The sequence below is a fragment of the Camelus bactrianus genome, chromosome 8 (assembly GCF_048773025.1).
Source record: "Camelus bactrianus isolate YW-2024 breed Bactrian camel chromosome 8, ASM4877302v1, whole genome shotgun sequence".
Classification (NCBI taxonomy): Eukaryota; Metazoa; Chordata; class Mammalia; order Artiodactyla; family Camelidae; genus Camelus; species Camelus bactrianus.
In genome coordinates, this window is record NC_133546.1 from 16431769 (window position 1) to 16453660 (window position 21892).

Here is a 21892-nt window from a genome sequence, read left to right on the forward strand (position 1 = left end):
GTGCTGAACACTGGAATTTGACACAACATTGTAAAATGATTATAAATCAATTAAAAAATGTTTTAAAAAAAAGATTGTGCCACCATAGGGAGACTTTTTATAAATTATATGCATTATAATTTTCTTCTCACAGTATCCTGGCATCAGAAAGGCCTTGATCTCCTTTGAGTATCTTATTTTTGGATACACTTTTCTATTACCTTTAAAAAGAGAGGATTTTGATGCACTAATGTTTGTTTCTTAGTTGTGACAAAATTACCATGGTAACGTAGGATGTTAAGAATAGGGAAACTGTGCCAGGTTATAGAAACTATCTATACTACCTGTCCAACTCTTATGTAAATCTAAAACTATTTGAAAATAAGGTCTATTAAAAATAATAGTCAATCAGAAAAAAAAGAGAGGATTTTGCTCTTCCGTGAACATTCCTTTCCCACTTCTCCAGGAATGCCTCCACTCCTCCCCCAGCTACTGTCTAGAACTGACTCAAATTCCATCCTTTGTGTTATAAATTTCCAGGTCACCCCATCCTGAAGAATTCATTCTCCTTATTCTAAACTTAGTCCATTTACCAACCATCCTGCTTTCCCATCTTTGCTACCTTAAGCTATCACTTAACTTATACATTTAGTATTTCACAAATTTCTGTCTGAACTATAAGTTCATCCATTGAGATCTCAGTGCTGACACAGTAAAAAAATTGTCCATAATTCTCAACACTTAAGAGTTTCATAATTTTAAAATAAGATGTTCTTTCTCAAATTATTTAGACCTAAATATTATGTATTCTGGTCATTATACCCAATTTGGCTCCAAGAAAATCGCATCCACAAACAGCAAAACAAAGACTTAGATAGTAAATTTTTTTTTAATTAAAATTTTCTCCCTTCTATATAAGTTCAACTAAGGTCTATAATTCCGACCTTGCTATTACGAGATCCTTCTCCAGAGACAGAAGCAGAGGATGCTCTCATTTGAAATCATAAAAATGCTTCTAGATGTCAAAACGTAAACGTGTGTACAAGCAAATCAATGCAAGAAAGGGCAAGTGACACATCCTTCAATACAGAAGAATAATTCTGCACCAGGAGGAACAGGACTTCACATCTTGATTTTTGTCATTCTGTGTGTGAGCTTGGGACACTGGCTCAGTGCTTTAAAAAACCAGGATGGGAAAGTAGGGTTAGAATGACACGGATCAGTGATTCTCAAACCACTGAGTCACCAGCCTGCTGTGTGTGTGTGCACACATGTGCACGTGCATGCGTGTGTCCTAACCATTCATTCAGACAAGCTCCTTGAAACTCTGTTTGGGGATTCCTTATGAGAGTTTGCTTCAAAAAAGGTTCTACATGAAAAAAATTGAAAACCCCATTCCTTTCACCTCTTTCATGGCATGTCTCTACAAATGCTTGCTTGCTTTTTTTTTTTTTTCTTTTAGTGGAGATACAGGGGATTGAACCCAGGACCTTGTCCACACTAAGCATGTACTCTACCACTGAGCTACTACCTTCTCCTCTGCTTTCCTTTTATAATAGGAGAAAACTCAGGCTGGAAAGGCTAGAGGGCTCACCTCCCTCAAGGCCCAAAACTAAACTAGCCAATGGCAGAGCAGGGATCAGACCCCATATTCCATTTGTGGTCCTTTCTCCTCCATTCGAGGTATGGCAAGGTATCTCCACACTTCGGCAGGCAATGACCAGCCCCCCTCGCCCCGTGTTGTGGTCCAGGCAGGCCAACAACTTGCACTGGAGCTTATGATGGCTAATTTTATGTGTCAATTTGGCTTGGCTACAGTGCCCATTGTTTCTGGTCAAAATCAGTCTAGATTTTGCTGTGAAGATATTTTTCAGCTGTGTTTAACATTTAAATCTTCCAGTAAAGCAGATTATCCTGCACAATGTGAATCGTCCTCATCCAGTCAGTTGAAAGCCTTAAGAGAAAAGACTGAAGTCCCCCAAGAATGAAGACATTCTGCCTCCAGAGTGACTCCGGACTCGAGACTATGACGTTAACTCTCCCCGGATTCCCCAGCCTGCCCTGCAGATTTAAACATGCAAGCCCCACAACCACGTGAGCCAAGTTCCTTAAAACATATCAACCTTACACTGTCCCTCCTTCTCTCTCTCTCCCCCCTCTCTCTCTCTCTCCCCTCTCCTCTCTCTCTCTCTCTCTCTCTCTCTCTCTCTCTCTCTCTCTCTCTCCATGCACACACCCTATTGAACCTGTTTCTCTAACACGGGACCGTCATCCTGCTGGGTTTGCAGTAAGTCTCTCTCTGTCTTCCGCCACCAATAAGGTTCCTGTGTGTCCCGTCTTGCAACACTATTGCCTATCTTCCTAATCTCAGCCTGAAAGCTTTACTTGATCTCCAAAATACTCAACCAAAGGCAGATCTACTATGAAGTAGAAGCCTCACGGCTTCTTACCCGGGCTTTTCCCAGGTCTTTTACCTAAATGTATATTCTTTTCTTTAAAAAGGGCCTCCCAGTTTGATAAACTTCACCTCCACAAGCCTTGGCTCCATCCCTGGATTTCGTGGATGGGTGAGTCTGCCAGAACCCCCTGCCGAAGGCCTGAGCATTGCTGGGACTAAGCGGCACTGCAGGTGTGTGAAATCTCAGCTCAGAAGAACGTAAGTTAACCTTTACTACACCAAATCCTGCAAGTAACTCTATAATAAGGTCTCCCCAGTGAGGAGCTGTTAATGTTTAATAACTGGCTCCCCAGGGGGGAAAAATGTATGCACACACACACATTCATAAATACATCATAAATTTTACTGATATAAATGATATATGGCACACAATTTACAAAGAGATAAACTCTGTAACACCCATTTTCATAAACTGCATAATACCCAACCGATTCTCACAGAACGCTTTTGTTGATTTGGGCTGAACCCTTGTATTGGAAGCCAACACGTATAATAGTGAGTAGAGCTCTGACATGAATGTTGGTTGCTATGTTTGTTTAAATTAATGAGCAAGATGAAAATGGAGGCGAGTGCCCTCTTAGTGCCATCCATTGAGTGGGTGCCTGCCAGGCACCAGGCATGGTGTCCGGCATTACTAAGACATGAGCCTGCCTTCACATCTTATGGAACTAAGACGACTTAAAACTGCAATTATCCTGCTAATAATCCAAGATTGCAATTAAATAGTGCAATTTCAGGCAGGATATTTTAAATGCTGAGCCAAATTCACATCTACAATTTACATAATCATAACTGACTATTGTGACTTGAGTGTAGATTTCACATGTGGACTGGACTTTATTCACGTAAACAAGATTGCAGTGTTTTTTCCTAAAACATCAGAACAAAGATTACTTGAGTGTTTTAGAGTCTGAAAAACCTCTTTGATCTCCAAAACTGAAAAGGGAAAAAATTATTATTTTTAAATCCTTGAAAGTTTAAAATGTCCTGGGATAACTGAAATACATATTCTGGTTTTGTTATAGAGACATCTCAAGCCAGAAAGAATCTACAGTAGGGGAAAAAAAAGACATATGTTTTATAAACAGAACACTGTTTAATGTGCTACAGTCAAGACAGTAGTTTACAATTTTACATAAGGCTAATTCTAAATGAAAGTAGGTCAAGTTCAGAGGTTAACTTGGATTAACTTGGATCTGTGTGACACGATTTGGTAGTTCTTAGAATAACAGATTAGACATCAAATAGCAGAAATTGCAGAGAAGGCTGATTATACAAAACACCCAGGGCTCAGAACCCAGAACAGGACTCTTCTCCCAGTGTTTGGGAACCAGTGGCCTGGCCATGCATCTCACTGATTCCTCAACTCCACCCCAAGCCACCTTGCACCCCTGCTCTCTGCCTTTCAGTTGGTGATTGTTAGCATTTCCAGCGAGTCCTTCATAAGGTTTGCATCTCACTGGTTGTTCTGCTCATTAAATTAATTTCATAACCCTCAACAATCACCACAAAGATTTAAAGAACCAAACCAAACAAAAACAAAACCACAAGCCAGTTGTGGCTGAGAAGGCAGGGGTGAGGGCTGGATGGCTTGTCTCCGAGAGGCCAGCTAAAAGGAGTTAGCTGGCCCCAGAGGGTACCGCGGGCTGCTTCACTTTGTGCTTCTCTGCAGAAAGGAAATGAGAACTGACATGCCCTACCCTCAGAAGAAGTTGTCTGCACCTGCTTCCTGCACACTGCCCAGAGGCCCTGCTCCAAGGTAAATGCCAACAAGGAAAATGTGCGTGTGCGTGTGTGCATGTGCGGACAGCATGGTGGTAAGTTACTATATTGCCAGAAAACATTTCTCCACTAATATTCATGTGATTCCTGTCCAGTTCACGTCTGTTTATAGTTAAAAAGCTAAGGTTAATTATTACTAAAGAGAAATCCCAAACACAAACAACAAATATTTCCTTTCCTGTGGCAGAACCTCTTAATATATTTGTTGGCTAGTTCTGTTTGCAGTTTTGTTTTTTTTTTATGCAGAATCTAAATGTCAGAAAAATACCTTCATCAGATGTGGTGACTAATCCACTTTAAAAAGAAACTAAAGACCATAAGAAAACACTGAAGAATCCCAACTGCTCATGATACTTTAATGTCCTCTCAACTTGTCTCCCAAACTGACAAATCTTTCCACTAACTATTCTTTCAAAGATGCAATACAAATCATAAATATCTCAGTTACCTCTGTATTGTATAAACTGGGCAAACTCTGAAAGAATTACTTTATGATAATATTCAAAACAGCCATATATTACAAAGCATTTGTAAGTGCCAACTCACTTTTATTGGATATTTCAAAATGTTCTACAATAAGTCTAGCACTAGCAAAAATAAGTGGCATGAAAAGCATTAATTATAAACTGCTTTACTCAGGGTGGAAGAAGTAAGCAGAAAGTACCAAAGGTCCAAGAAAATTATTAGTGGTGAGTTTAGTCTGCATTTTCTACAAGTACCACCCTTCCTTTATGCAAACCTCCTGGAAGGCTTCCTGTGATGTCACCTGTAATGAAGTGATAATGGCGTCCAGTTGTTCCCTGTATCTTAAGTACACAAAGAAATAACTTATTTGTATTATACCTCATAAGTAAAACAATTAAAGCTTATACTATCAATAGAATGAAATGTTCCATTCCAGAAGATAAATCCACCTAAGTTACATTTAAATTGTTATTCCTCAAATTGCTGAGTAATGCCAAGGAAAATTATAATAACACTGTGGTGTGCACAAGGATAAAAAATACACTTTATTCGATAAGGTTATGAGAACAATATTTATGATATTTTTTTAAACTTGGAACATAGAAGAAAAGTTATTTCTTCTGTTTACTTAAATTATGACTACAAAGACTAATATTTTGCTAATAGTTCTATTGGTAACATGCCTGTGAACAGATCTACCATTTTCATCTTTAATAACAGCTAACACTGAATCCATATTAGATTAGTTAACTTTCTGAGTGCTTACTATGTACACCAAGCACTATGCTAACTGCTTGACATGTATTTTCTCCTGTACTGTTCAGAACAATCCTATGGAGTAGGAAACATCTTTGATTTCTAGATAAGGAGAGAGTGGCAGAGAAAGATTAAGCCACCTGCCTGAGGTCATACAGGATCAGGAATGATGGTGCCCAGTGCATCTGACTTAAGGGTCTGGGATCTCATGAGCCAAACTGTTTAACACTTGTTTATTAGTTGGTTTATTCTCTGGTAAATGTCATACAACTCCGCTATGGATTTATGGTCATCTTTTCCAAACTTACTTAAAATACTGTAATAGGGACTGCTCCTGGATTTGGTAGACTGAGCTCTTCAGGAGGGAACGACATTCACTAGGCCACAATCTAGTTCCCTCCACTTCTGAGCAACTAGCCACTTTAAGTCTTAGATTCAAGCCCAGATTCCAACCACACGTGACCCAGACTGACTTAAACTCCAACAGCATGACTTCCTGTCAGGTGACAGAACACAGCTGCAACTCCTCAGGGTAGTGTTACGAGTTGAACCGTGTCTCGTCCAGAATTAATACGCTGAATTCCTAACCCCCAAGATTTCAGAATGTGACTACACTGGAGACAAGGGTCCTTAAAGAGGCAATTATAGTAAAATAAGGTCATGTGAGTGGACCCTCATCTAGTATGACTGGTGTCCTTCTTAAGAGGAGACTAGAGGATTCAGACACAGACAACACACAGAAAGGAGACCGTGTGAGGACACAATGAGATGACGGTCACTTGTCAGCCAAGGAGAGAGACTCAGGAGAAAGCAACCCTGCCCACACCTTGATCTTGCACTTCTAGCCTCCAGAACCTTGAGAAAATTAATCTCTGTTGCTTCAACCACCCAGGCTGTGGTATTTTGTTATGGCAGCCCCCAGCCAACTCACACAGTCAGCAGTTAAATCCATGCTCAGTCCTTGCAGGATTATCCTGTTCCTGAGTCATAGGTTTTTTTTTTGTGGCTTAAATGCTAAGATTTATTTTTTAAATTGTTTAATTGCAGTATAGTCGATTTACAATGTTGCGTTAGTTTCCAGTATACAGCCTAGTGATTCAGTTACATACATATATATAAAATTCCTTTTTGTATTCTTTTTCAATACAGGTTATTATAAGATATTGAATATAGGTCCCTGGGTTATACAGTGTGACTTTGTTGTCCATCTGTTTTATATATATTAGTAAGTATGAGTTATATGCTTTGACCAATAACAATAGGAAAATGAATTGATTACCATTAGAGCAAAGTAGCAGATAGTTTTTAAAAACAAACCCCGAAGATGGAGAGTGGAGGGGGACCCAATAAACTAGGTACCTGTAGATAAAGAGGCTCAGAACTCCTGAGGAGATAACAGGGAAGAAATCAAAGAATGGTGAAAGCATGAAGGAACTTTGTAAAATAAATGGGTTTAGGTAACAGTCCGGGTCAAACATATCCTCCAGGTCCCAGGCAGCAGAATCAATTCTAAACTCCTCAGCACTACAGCAAAGTTCCTCAAAAACCCAGTGCAGCCTCAAGCTGCACCCTCCCCTATATAAGCACTGGCCCCAAGCCAACCTCCACCCATAGTGGACTACTCACCAATTTACACTTTGCACTTTCTTTACTCTGAGGTTTTGTTTATAATGTTTCATGCGTTCTTTCATTCATTCAACAAATATTTGCAGCAAGGTGCTGAGTAGTCAAAAGTTTATAAAAATGGACAGATTATAAAGTGGATGGTCTAGGTCCATCAGCTTCCAGTTCCAGTCCCCACTGTGGCTCTGCTAGTGAAACCCACCTGTCCTTCACACCCCAGTCACTCCCCACAGATCCTCCTAACCCCCAATCACAATGAGCAGTTGTCTCATCAGTGCCCCCAAAGAACTGTTATTTCATGTTGGCATTCATATCAGACTGAGATGTTATGTACACTTACTGATATACATATGTACTGTGTATGATCTGTGGATGTATTTATAGTTATAGATACAGATGCAGATACAGATATATCAATACAGATCCTCCTCTAGATTAAAACTTCCATTAGAGCACAATTTATACCTTAGTTACCTTTGAATTCCCCCACATAACACCTAACAGTGTTTTGCACATTCTTGGCATTCAATAAATATTTGCTGAATGTCATTAAAAATATTAACAATAATCCACAATATGCTAAGGTGCAGAACTAAACAAAAATATGAAACTCACCATATCTAAGGCCCCAGATTTCTACTTTACAATGTTTCCTCTGCAAAACACTGTTCCCCATTCCCTCTGCAAATGTTCACGCTTTTCAGCTGAATTGCCACAAGCCCATTTCATGATGCCCAGACTCTGCCCCAGGAATTCACCTCTAGCAGACCATCTGAAGAGTGTGGTGTGTAGGTGACATTAACGAAATGACCAGAGGCAGCCAGGTGTAGTCTCCGTGGTACATCCAGGGATAATGGTTGGACCTGTACCTGTTTACTGAAACTTATGATTAGTTTAGAAATTGATGCTGATCACTGTCCTAAACCCATCTAGCTTCCCAGATGGCACACTGGCTTTCTTGCTTGTGTTTTTCTACCGGTAGGGAAGCAGATGAACAGACTGATCCTTCTAAAGAAGCAGAATTTGTCAAGCACATGCAGGGATACTGACAATAACCAGTGCTTCTCTCACACAGGCTGACAGATGTCTCTCTCTTCATCAGACTTGGAGACAAAGACTTCCAGCTGATTTTGCCCACAAAGGAACCAACCACCATGGTTCAAACCGCAACGAAAACCTTAACTGCTCTCTTTAGGAGCTGGGTGGCTGTGGTTTAAACTTGACCTTTCCACTGTGACTAACAACAGTGCTAAGTCACAAATGGGAAAAGGTTACATCATATCCCCCTTGTAACCTCCAACTACCTATACTCTGGGTATCAACTGATTTCCCTAAAAGATCAAATGCTATTTACATAGATTCAGTTATTTTTTTTTAATGTTTCTTTTCCTTTGTCTTAGTGTTTCATGGACTTTTAAAAATGTATTCCCACTTCCAAACAGGCGAAAACGATGACCAGCTTGCCTCCAACACACATCCCACCAGGGGTCCCCCACAGCATCACCTCCTCCATGAAATCTTCCTGCCCTCCAGATTGGATACCTACTCCACAGACTTCCACAGGAGGCTCCCACGTCTACTCATAGTACTTATCACAGTCAGACCATCGTAATTCCCTGTCGATTAGTCTGTTTGCACAGTAAGTTCTTGAGGGCACAGACTGAGTCTTATTTTCAAGGTAATTCTACCATCAAACAAACAATGTCTAACAGAGAGAGTGCTCAATTGAAAATTTTTGAATGAATGCGGAAATGAGTCTCTGCAATAGCACAAGCAAACATCAATTTGGAAGTAAAACAGTGTGGACAAAAAAATGTCACCTGCCATTCCAGTACACAAAGGATGTTGCAACCACCACACCAACCACCCCTGATGCTGCACCTGAGGGGAACTTAGGATGGAGAAAAACAGGATACTGGCCCTAGAGATTTCAGATGCATATCAAAGGAATAATTTCAGTAAGCCTAGACGCTTGCATCTTCCTATACATAGAAAAGTGCTAAATTCATTAACTTGAGAGGTCTGTTTTTTCTTTAATTAGCAGTGAACTTTTGATGTTCCAACTACCTGAGCTTGTTGTTGATTTGTTGTTTTTTCCCCCAAAAAACTCCTATATATCCTGGCTCCTCCCTTACCTCTTAGGACTAGTCCCTCAAGAGCTATGTGAAAGGCTATGATCCCACTCTTATGTCCTTAGTAACTCTGCTGAATAAAACCTAATTCTCAACTTTTAGGTTGTGCCCTTTTTTTTTCAGTTAACAATCGTAATATTTATCTAAGTTCTTACTTCAGGTCATCAACAACACATGGAGATCTAACTCCTCAGGTCCCTTATTATACACAGAAGCTAGAGCAACATACAGATCACATTATTTGAGTACTTATCACATCCTGTGAACTTTTCTAAGTCCTTTCTGTGTGTTATTTAAATGCTCACAAAAATTCATATAAGGTACATAGGACTGCTATCCCATTTTATAGATAAGGAAAATAAGGCCCCAAGAAGTATAGTAACTTGTTCAAGGTCTGCATTACTGTAGACAGAAATTGCCAAAAGTTCTTATGATTCCATTTTAAATTATTTTCTAAGAACTCACTATGTGTTCTTACAGAGTTTAATAGCATTTTGACAGGTTTGTTGAGATATAATTTGCATACAGTAATTCACCCTTTTTATCTACATGGCTCAATGAGTTTGAACAGCAGTCATGAAACGACAACCACAACCACAATAAAATATGTAACATTTTCATCATCTCAGAAATTTTCCATGGGCCCTTTTGCAATCATTCTCATCCCTACAGCCCAGCCCATGGCAATCACTGATCTTTTTTCTGTCATTGTAGTTTTGTCTTTTCTAGATACCATATAAATGGAACCATACACTACATAGTCTTTTGTGTCTGGCTTCTCTCATTCTGCATAAGGCTTCTGAGGTTTATCCATGTTATTCCAAGTATCAGTAATTTGCTCCTTTTTCTTGCTCAGTATTATTTCATAGTATGAATGTAGGACAATCTGCTTATCATTCACAAGTAGATGGAGATTTGGGGTGACTCCAGTTTGGGGATATTTGAAATAAAGCTTTATGTATATTCACGTACAGGTCTTTGTCTGGACATAGGTTGAATGTCTCTTGGGTACAGAGCTGTGAGTGGGGCTGCTTGGTTGTATGGTAAGCTTATGTGCATCTTTTTAAGAAATTGCCAAACTGTTTTCCATAGAGGTTGGACCACCCTGCATCCTCATCAGAAATGTGTGAGAGTTCCACTTGCTTTATATTCTTAACAGCACTTGGTTTTGACAGATTTTCTAATTCTAGCCATTCAAATGTGTCTCTGACCTTAATCTTTATTTCTCTAATGACTAATAATGTTGACCATCTTTTCATATGCATAATTGCAATCCATATATCTTCTCTGGCGATATATGTCCATTTTCCTTTTGAAATTATTTTCTTTTTATTAGTGAGTTGTTAAGAGTTCTTTATATATTCTTGCAAATTCCTTATCCTTGTCTCTGGCTTGACCTTTTATTTCCTTAATAATATATTTTAAATGTAGTCCTTAACAATATAATTTTTAATAAACTTTATTTTTAGAACAGTTTCAGCTTTACAGAAAAAAATTGAGAAGATAGTACAGAGAATTCTCATACAACTCCATACTCATTTTCCCTGTTTTTAACATCTGACATTACTGTGGTATATTTTTTATAATTAATAGCCATCTTTTAAGCTTCTATCTGATATTTGCAACATCTTGGTCATTCCTGGGTCTGGTTCTATTGACTGCTTTTTCTCTTAGTAGGTCACTTTTCTTTGCCTTTTTCCTTTTGCATATCTTACGGTTTTTGATTAAATGCAAAATATTGAATGTAAAAGAGCAGCTAAGACTGAGGTAAATGAATTTACTTCTGGAGTGGACATGACAACTTCTGTTGTCAGGCTATTATTCTGAGTGGCTGAGTGACTCTAAGAGTATTGAGGTGGGTGTGTGCTTCGTTGATGCTATAGTAACTTCGGTGCAGCAAAGACTATGAATTCCTCCAGCACTGTATTCAAGCCACCTTGTGATTAGTGTGAAATTGGGGGTGACAGAGGTTTTTCCTAGTGTTCCTGTTTCACACTGATACATGGTGGGCTCAAAAGTTTTCCTTACTCTCCTGCAGCAGCCTCTGTCTTTGACAGACCTTGTGCACCAGAGTTTCAGAGGTGAGGCTTTTTCTGCATTCCTTCCTCTTCTACCCATGAATGACAGCCAGTCTCTATCTTGTATTGTTGGTGGATCATGGGTCCAAGCCTGCTCCCCCAGCTGTGGCAGACCACTAATCAGTATCACTTCAGATCCTGGGCACAAGTGGATTTCTCATCCCTCTCTTGGTGCAGATAGGATTTATTGAGCATCAGGGTAAGGCTGTGAGGGTATATTTTGTATCCCTGTCCCAATAGACTGCTAATCTTTGCCCACATCCACGTGTCTGAGCACGTTTCTTGTCCATCCCCTGTTTGTGTCCTATGACAAGTTCTGGGACAGTGTTGGATTTGGGGCCTGTCTCCCAAGGGTAGAGTTGATCATCTGCCTGCACCACTGATGGACTTTCTCTGGTGTCCTGCCCACTCTTAACTTTTCCCATGAGCATCTAGTGGAAGGAAGGCCTAGGACAGAGTGGCAAATAGATACAGATTTTCTTTGTGTTTAAGGTTCCTGGGAGTTTAAAATTACCATGCTCACCCATACAAGCTTTTAAAAATTCACAACAATTTTACTTGTTGTCTTCTTCTCTAGGACGTATCCACTCCCTACCCCACAACTCTTCCCCATTTTCCTCACCTACAAAACAGGGATGGCAAAAATCACATCTCCCTCAGAGGTGTGTTATGAGGATTGAATGAAATAATGTAGTAAAGCACTCTGAACAGATAATATAGCCTGTTAGCCCGATTATTACTCGGCACAAAGCTGTTTCCTTCTGTTATATCTGAAGGGGCCGCCAGCAGTAGAAAGCTTCTCCTAACTTACACAAGTCTGACTGAAAAAGTAAATTGAGATGGGCATGGAAAATAACATTCTAGCTTTCAAAACTCTGGAGACAGAAAGGGAGGCAGATCAAGGAAGAAGGAATCCCCTCCAGATGTGAAGAGCAATAGTCAAACACATCCGTAAGTAATTCAGATGTGGTTGACTTAAGTGTAAGTCTAAATTTCACGATTAAGGAAATCAGAGCACAATGAAAGGTGTTCAGATGACAGGTTGCGTTCGCTTTTCTTGGGAGCTCTTGCTTTGTCAATTTGCCTGCATGCAAAAGTACAGCATCACGCTCCCCCTCACCCTACAAACCACTTTTAATACAATTTAGCACGTGCATCCCAGAACAGCAACACTGGGGGTGAGAGCGAAGATCATACTTCCTGCCAGACAGCTGGCCTAACGTGGCTCAGCCGTGCAAGCATGTTACTGTCCCAATGTTTTAATGAACGATCAGAAGATTCAATTCACCACCATTTTCAAGGACAGAGATAAATACACTGGCCCAAATTGCTGTGCAGTGGCAGTAAAAACTCTGATTTAAAATGACAGAGCGATAAAACTCAAAAGTTATTGTCACCAAGCCAAACTCCATCTGACTCTCCATCACCTCTCGGTAAGGAAGTAGGTCTCAAAAGAGTAAAGTACTTTGCATACCCTCTGGCACAACTCTAATCTATAATGGATGCAATATGCAGATCCTGAATTTTCCTCCCACTGTGTGAGCTGAAGCAAGCGGAAGATATAAGGGGTTCATGGGATCCCACATAGCAACTAAGTCCATCCTTTTTCTTTTCTTTTTTAAAGGTCAAAGTTTTATTAAGCATCTCAGACACAGTTCTAAAATTCCTGTTTTCTATTTTAACAAGATAAATGATTTCTAAAAAAGCAAAATTGAATTACACAGAAGATGACTGTTTTCCAGTTACTCAATAGAATATCAAATGTCTTTTTCACTATATTCTCTTAATTAGAACTAATTTCTAAACTTTAAATTTTATTAAAATATACCCCTAGCACTTACATATTATCATGTTTTACTTAAGCTAGATGAAACCACATTAAAAAATCCAGTACAATGCTAACTAACCTCTCAGCCGTACCCAGGTACCTGCTGACTGACCACCATGCAGTTAGTTCTACACAAGAGGAAGGAAGGAAGCAATGTGAAGGGCAGCTGATGGTAGTTATTGCCAAACTGTCATTCAGCCATGAGCATTTTTTCAAATGTGTCTATCTTAAGGCGACCTTTGGCTTTCTACAGTGGAAAGAGCATTGAAAATGACTTTAAGTCATTTGAGCTTAGTTTCTGCCTCATAATGTACTCACTAGGTTATCATAATTAAGCAATATGCAATATAGCTTCACTGAGCCTCCATTTTTTATCTATAAAATGCCAACAGTTTATAATTCACACCCTATATAACTCTTAAGACTATCATCATAATGAAAATAAATTCATGAATAACAAAAGTATTTTATATTTTATATACTATCATGTAAATGTAGGATAGATTACAATCCATAGGAAATATTTTTAATCTGATTTTCTTTCTTTAGATGCCTTATTAATGACAGTGACTAAAGCACTGACTGTGGATGCATTTAACAACTCACCAAATTACCATTTCATTCTTTCACATTTAGGTAGAGATACGTTTCACCTAAACCGGATCCTGGAGTTAGCAAGTCCTGAGAATTGCTCAGCAGGTTTTTTTATGTAAAATATTTCTTCTTCCTAAAGATTATCTACAGTTTTATTACTTTCTGGCCATGAAAATATTGCTGCTACTTAATGCAGTACCACTTTTGTCAATCAAGAGTTTCCCAAAGGAGCACTTCATAATAAAGCAGTGGTCCATTCTGTGTTGACACATGGTTACTTTAAAGTGCCTGTGTCATTACTGCGTGATTGATGGTCAGCTTGGGAAGGGCTGGGTGCATCCATTTCTACAAACTAAGCTGAACTCAGCACCTAAGGTAGCTTTTTTTCTCCACAAACATACCATTCCTGTACCCCATTTTTAATCCTTGCTTCAGTGAGCTTTTCAAAAAGTCATTCTATCTGACCTGTCAACAAATGCTTAAACATAAATCAAGGATTTGTTATAATAATATTTCTTACAGAGTTTTCCATCTTTATCTTTGTTACAGTTGGGCTGTTGTTTCTATGCAAAGCCAAACATTCAAATTAAAATGAATGCCACTTCAATTTTTTGAACAAGGGTTTTTAATTTAACATGGCATCTGGCAAGCAGCCCCCATCTGTATTTTCCACAAAAAGGCCTGGGGTGGGGTGGGGGCAGGAAGGGAGTAGACTAGTTGATTGGGGTCTACAAGGGGAGGTGGGGGAGTGGGAGAGTGGGAGAATGAAGGAGGAGAATATAATTCCAGAATCTGGGAGCAATTTCCTGAACTGCACTGAGGGAGGAAAAAAGCCCATTTTGGCTCTCAAAACAGAAAAATCAATAAAGATTCAAGTTAACCCCCTCACCCCTTCAGAGTCTCTGCTCTCTGGTTCAAAAGCAAAATGTCTGAACAACCCAGAAAACTAAATTGTTACCCACAACTATGTGGCTATTGCCTTTTGAGCAAGAAGAGTGAGGAGCCAGTCCCCACACCCTACAGCTGTCACTGCCTCTCCAGCTTGTCTACACAGAGACAAGGAAGTCATCTATAATGATATCATGACAGGAAGTCATCTTAATGATATCATGACAATAACTGTTGTAGTGGTTACCAAACTGAAAGTAAATGTCAAACACCGTTCATGAAAGAAAAGATACGTAATGTAAAAGAATGTCACAATAATCTAGGAGTAAGATCACAAAATTCCTCCTCTCACACTCAAGCTGCTTCAAAAGACATCATTTAAGGATGGTTTCATATTAGGAAATCTGTTAATGTAATACATCACAACATTAGGCCCAGGAAGAAAAAGATTCTCCATTATTTTAGGGGAGAGGTGGTTGATCTTTTTCACTTTTGCCTTTTTTTCTTTTTTATTGAAATATAGTCAGCTTACAATGTTGTGTCAATTTCTGGTGTACAGCATAATGTTTCAGTCATACCTATACATACATATATTCCTTTTCATATTCTTTTTCATTATAGGCTACTACAGGATATTGAATATAGTTCCCTATACAGTATAAACTTGTTTATCTATCAATTATTTTTAAGTTGCTAAAAAGATATTTAATAGGATCAAATATCCATTCCCAATAAAAATGCCTAAAAAATTAGGAAAACAAAGATGGTTTTCAACATCATGAAGAATATCTTTGTACACCATAAATTAATACAGCATTGTAAACTGACTATACTTCAATAAAAAGAATAATTACTGTATCTCAAAAAAAAAAATAGCTTAAGCTGACAGCCAATGGCAGAATAACAAAATACCTGTAGCATGTAGAGTAAGACAAGAACACCTAATTTTCATTTTTGTTTAACACAGTCATATAAATTCTAGCCAATGCAATAAGACAAGAACACAGAAATAAAAGCTATAATTCTGATAAAGTAGGTGATAAAATTATTGTCTGTGTATGACTACACATAACATTAGAACTTTACCTTATATCATGTCCAAAATAAATTTCAGATGAATTAGAGTTAAATGCAACTGTGAAACCAAATAAAGTAACAGGAGATACAGATAAATAGTAACTGATTTTGAACTACAGGAGAATTTATTATAAGGATAAAAGTAATCACAAAAATAAAGATTGGCTATATTTCTTCACTTAAAAAAAAAAACAAAACGAAAACCCAAAGGGCAAGTGTTTCCAATTGTTATACCAGACAAATTATATATATATTATTGTTATTTAAAGAACTTCTTGAAATTATGAAAAGAATATTTAGCCTCAACAGAATCATAAGGACATGAACTAATAATTTAAACTAGGTCTTTATATTGAGAATAATTTCATAATCATAAGGTTTTATATATACTACAAATATTAGCCAAATGTTTTGAGGAATTACTATCTGTCACTTATTCTTCGAGGCCCTTTTCATACACTGCCTTTCTGATTCAACAGCCTTAAGAAGTAGGTAATATTATACCCATTTTATAGATGAGGCAACTCAGGTTTAGAAAGGTTAAATAATTTGTACAAGCAAATGGTAAAAGAGAATTTAAATTCAATTCTATCTCAGTCTGTACCCTCTATATTCCTCCAGTCTGGAAGAAATAACTAAAATTACTGATAAGGTGGAATACATAAGAGTTTTAAAATTTTGGACATCCAAAACAAACAAACAAACAAACAAAACCCTATTAAATTCTAAGCTAAACTTCACTGAGAAAAATCTCTGCAACCTCTAGGCAACAATGATTATTTTCCTTAATATATAAAGAGCTCCTCCAAAGCAATTCGAAGTGGTCTAAGACCAACAGAAAAAAATAGGCAAGCACCATGAACAAGCAAAACATAATTATAAGTATGAAAGCCACCAAATGAGATTATGTAAATCGGCAATCTAAGAAATCTAAGACATATCATTCAAAAAATGATGAAATGTTATTTCCCAAACACAACATTTTCAAATAACAGAGAAACTAAAATAATCAATAATTACATGGGTAAGGTTTCAACCCAATTAAAAAAAAAAGATTCAATTAATTATGGTGCTAAACTAAGATGGAATAGGTCTTAGTATTAAAATCATTTTTCAAGTGATATCTGCCAACAAAGGAATAGTCTTACCCTATTCTTATCCAATACTACATTTGTGCATGTGTACCAGGCAGAAATTCTAATTCATAGATGATTTTTAAAGAAATACACTGTACTGTTAGAAACTGTAATACAGGCGGGATGGTACAGCTTAGCAGTGGAGTGCATGCTTAGCATGCATGAGGTCCTGGGTTCAATCCCCAGCACCTCCGTTAAAAAAAATAAATAAATAATCCTAATTACATCTCCTCCAAAATATTTTTTTAAAAAAGATATATATTAAAAAAAAAGACATTATAATACAGACCATTTTAAATTTCCTCCTGATCTCCTTCAGTGTTCTCCAGATTTTCTCAATTTAGTATATTTACTTTTCAATCAGAAATGTTTTCAAAATTGTATTAGGAACACAGTGATTTATTCACTATCAAAAAGAACACTTAAAATTTGTAAAGTTCTTTTTGAATTTATAAAGCAACTTCATAAATATTATCCCATTTAATTCACACTACCACCTTCTAAGATAAATCCTGTCCCCATTTTGCAGAAGAAATACTTTTTCTTAAACTAAACTAATCCCATTTCCTTATGTCTTCCAAAGACAGAGCAGAAGGAAGAGTTCACCCCAGTTGCAGGCAAGGAAGGGGCCCTTAAAACAAAATTAAATTTTAAATTATGAACATACCCTACAGATAACTCTAAACAATGTTAGTGATAAAACAGTTCTCCCTGGAAAAAAAATTTTGTTGGCCTAACCTATAGCTGTCACAGTTACAAGTTGTAATCATGTATATATATTCACTTCAAATTAGCATCTTTTATTACCTGTCCTTTTTTTTTTATAGGCATTGTGTTCTCCATTGTGTTCTCCATGAGAACTCCTGTGTTATACAGCTGGTACCACCCCCACAAACTTCGTTATAAGAGTTCTTTTCTAAAATAAGCTTGTAAACATTGTCATGTCCCTTCCATGGTATTACATATTCCTAAGTTAAACAATAGATTTGAAATGAACAATAATAGCACCATGATTTGTAAAAAACGGCAACAAAAAAAAACTTGTATTAGTTCAATTCTATTATTCTTATGTGACCACTGAGAGCTTTTGTGTTGAAAATTTAAAACAGTGAAACAGTACAAACTGCAAGGTATAATACGTTAGTTTGGTTAAATACACATTCTGTTTCATAGATGAAATGTTTTTACTAAATTTGAATACTTTAAAATTGAAACGTATTCTTTATTTTAATTATTAACTGTTTTAAAACCGAAGAAATCAAGAAAATTACTGCATATTATTCCATGACTAATACTTAAAATAATTTTGTCAAATTGAGGTGGAATATTTTAAACTGTAGGTGTCAAACACAGTAGATACACCTCTAGTCTTATTATAAAGTTATGGTATGTTCTAGGGAAAATATCTTAAGATCTGTTCATTATAATTTTGGCAAAGAATACATACCAATTGTTTTCCTTACCTTTTGGACATGTTCCAAATGAAGTAGGTCTTATTTTGTTTGTATTTGTAACTTTATGGAAACATAACAGCAAGGTTTTTAGAGCTCATCAGACCATTTCTTTCAATTAGAAGCAGTAATGAAACCTCTCTAAACTATTAGATGTCACTTAGTCTCTCTGTAAGACAGATTGTATGCTTAACGCCTTTTGACATGATCCACAGCTATTTGCCCTTAATAGTTTTTATATTGACTGAAAATGAGGATTCCCTTCCTACTCCTCCCAGGCCTTCTCAAGTCTGAATCAGTCGTTTATCTGAAATAGCATTTTTTCATAAAACTTAGAAAACAACTGTTAAAAACCTTTCAGCTCAAGTGCTAGCAGGAGCAATAATAAGCCTTAGCTTCAACCAAGGACTTGATGCTATTTCTAGCTCTTAAGAGGCTGTGACGTTGAAAAGGTACAACTATCATGGTCCTGGGTGGACCCCCCCTCGCCATGGGCAACATCATTCCAAATACCTTAGGATATGCCTTGTTTATGTCAAGGACCAGCCCTGGTTGAGTCCATGTCATTGGACTCACCTTACTTCGAAAAAACTCATTTCAGAACATATTTCTGGTGAACTGAAATGTAATCACATAATCTGAAAAAGAAACTGCATTTTTATCAAAATTTCTGTCTTATTTTTCATGGGATGCCTCAGACAACTACCTAAGACCAGACAAAGTTCGTGAGGCCATCCTTAGTACTGCTAACCCTGCCTTGAGCATCTTTTTCTCACTGAGGGTGAGGAAGGAAGGAAGAGGACCACTGAGACCTCTTTAAGGCTGGTGATGGCAGGGCGGAGAAGAGAGCTTTCTACGAACAGCAGGTTGAGCAAAGGAACAGTTCTTGACCCACATCAGATTAACCCATCGACTGCTATAGTTTCTTATTATTGTGCACAGTTTACCTAATTCTTTTCCTTTTTGGCCACAGGCACCTTTACACCAGTTATCTATTCAGTGAGTCTATGACTGGTGGCCTTGCTCTTTGCAAACACATAGGAAACTGACTTTTGTGTTTTAAAAAGCCTTGTTGAGGAATTTCCATATTTACAACATGGCTACTCTGTAAGAACATATTTTCAAGGGTTCAAAGGTAGGAAAAGGATTGTAAGTGTCATAAAATCTAAAGCCAGCTCACAAGTCACCCCAAGGGAAAACAAAACACTCTTTTGGTTGTCAGATTCTATTTTCCATTTCACATTTTACTGAATGTCATTACTCTTCTCTGATTTGATTACTTTAGGTATTTACCCCAAACCAGATCCACCTTAGAAGAAGGACAGCTGGCCACCACTTAAAATACTCTGAAGAAAGTTCTGCAGACCCCAGAGTTTCAGAAATGTTTTGAGTAATGGCCATGCTGTAATCTACCAAGCGATGTTTAGAACACTACGACTTAACTTTGAGTAATTTTTGAAATGTTTATATTTTTAAAAATTATTTTCATTATTGTATCCTCAGGACCACAGAAATGAATGGGCATCATTTGTACTAAAAATTTACTGCTGATTAACTACCAAACACCCCAACCATCAGGAATAAAACTGGGCCAACAGGCTGTTCTGCACCCAGCCGACGGAGGCAGAAATGTCCAAGCAAGGCGAGGTATGGGGTAACAGAAGCTAACATGGGTGAGTACTTACCAGGAGCCAGGCTATTCATCTGGCAATTTTTTTTTTTTCTCAGTGCCTGCTAATATCCAGCAGAAGCAGTTTGCTTTCAGCTGGGAAGGCCAGCAATACACCTTCACTGTCAGACCGCAAAGGGGGTATATCAATTCTCCAGCCTGATGTCATAATTTAGCTCACAGAGATTCTGTCTGCCTCTCTGTTCCACAAGATATCACGCTGGTCCATTACACTGATGGCATCATGCTGCTTGGACCTAGTGAGCAAGAAGTAGCAACTACCGTAGACTTATCAGTAAGACTTTTGCACGCCAGAAAGTGAGGAAACCGACAAAAACTCAGGGACCTTCTACCTCAATGAAATCTTCAGGGGTCTAGCGGTGTGGGGCATACCAACATATTCTTTTCTAAAGTGAGGATATGCTGTTGCATTTGGCCTCTCTTACAACCAAAAAAGAGGCACAAAAAAAAATGCCTAACTGGCCTCTCTGGAATTTGGAAGTAACCTATTCCTCACCTGAAACAAATACAAGTGCAAAATTCTCTAACTGTTGGTATTTGGAGAAATAATGTTCAACTTTTATATGGAGCAACTATTCCATGTCAGGCACTGGGTTAGGCCCCCTACATATAGGTTCATTAAACTGTGAGCAGGAGCACATCTGTCCAGTTCTCTGCTGTAATCCGAGGGCTTGACACGTGGCATGTGTTCAATGTCTGTTATGTAAATAAATGAACAGATGGTTGGATGGATGGATGGCCGGCTGGCTGGCTGAGGGTCCACATATATGAAAACTCCACAGGCAGTAAACCCTAAGGAATGCGACGGAAGTGGGAGCCCTGCCAGCACCCCAGCTCTTGTCTCCCTCTTTTTTCCACAGTGTTCAATCAGGAACTAAAAACAAAAAAAGCCTAGAAAGACCTTCACTGGCCTAGGCTGAGGATACTTGGCGATATTGGTTTGACTCAGGAAAATTGAACTTTGCCAGCTTCCAGTCTGTCCCAAATAACTTCACAAAGGCAGAAGAATTCTTGGGAGAAGGAATATTTATTGTCATTTCAGCTTCTGCCAGGACCCAAGGCACAACTCCACAGGACACAAGCATTATCTTTACCAACTTCTCTCTTTCTTTTCTAAATACCTCTTCCATATCCTTCACCCTGGCCCCAGACACAGGAGCCCTCATGCCACCTGTCTCCCCACATGCCTTCATCGCAGCCCATCTCTCCCAAACATCCACGAATAGCCTTATTTCTATGAGAATCCTGTTACTTAATTAAATTCACACTGAGGTGTGAATGAAGCTTAACACTCCTCCAGCATTATTAATTAAGGTTATACTAACTCAAACAGCTCTAATTGGTAGTGTGAGGCAAGGAGGTATTTTCCGGTGAAGAAATCTATACATTTGCTCCACCCTCTTTCTCCCCCTAGAGCCTACCTTCCACTTTTCCAAGGCTGCTAGAAAACAGAATACATTTACAGTCCGGTCGCATCCACATCTGCCACAACCCCCTTCCACACACATCACCAAGCTTACAGGACTCAATAAAACATCACACATAGCTCATAACCTGCAGCACAAATATATGAATGGTGAGGGTACCTTCTATTTCTGTACAGTTACATACATCCTGTAAGTATTACTGTACACATTTACATTTTGGCATAGCTATAATACTAGATCATAATACCTAATACTTACATATTACCACAAGGTTCCCTAGAACCTTCTATTCTCTCCATCTCTCCCCTCATTGATACCATGTAAATGGACAGAGAAAGGAGGCTCTTCAACGTCACCCCCACAAAGTTCCCAGTCTCCTCACCCATCCTTCCTCTCCTCCGCTCTCTCATGGAGAAGGCTCTCCCTTCCCACTGGAGTGAGCCCACATTATCCTTCCAGTGCCCTGGGCACAATCCCCTCCCACCTCCTTGATCTCTTGGGTCATCTCCCCTCTCCCATCTCTTCACC

At 38.4% G+C, this 21892-nt stretch overlaps 1 protein-coding gene and 1 long non-coding RNA gene across 2 annotated transcripts in view; one reads left to right on the forward strand and one right to left on the reverse strand.

The window, feature by feature from the left end:
• SAMD5 (sterile alpha motif domain containing 5) overlaps nucleotides 1-21892 on the reverse strand; it is a 52045-nt gene that overhangs the window by 24720 nt on the left and 5433 nt on the right. The gene's annotated exons all lie outside the window — the stretch shown is intronic.
• LOC123619848 (uncharacterized) lies at nucleotides 2157-9639 on the forward strand. The gene is made up of 3 exons (XR_006728589.2): nucleotides 2157-2635; nucleotides 4110-4196; nucleotides 8506-9639. It is a non-coding gene; the product is annotated as an uncharacterized LOC123619848 (long non-coding RNA).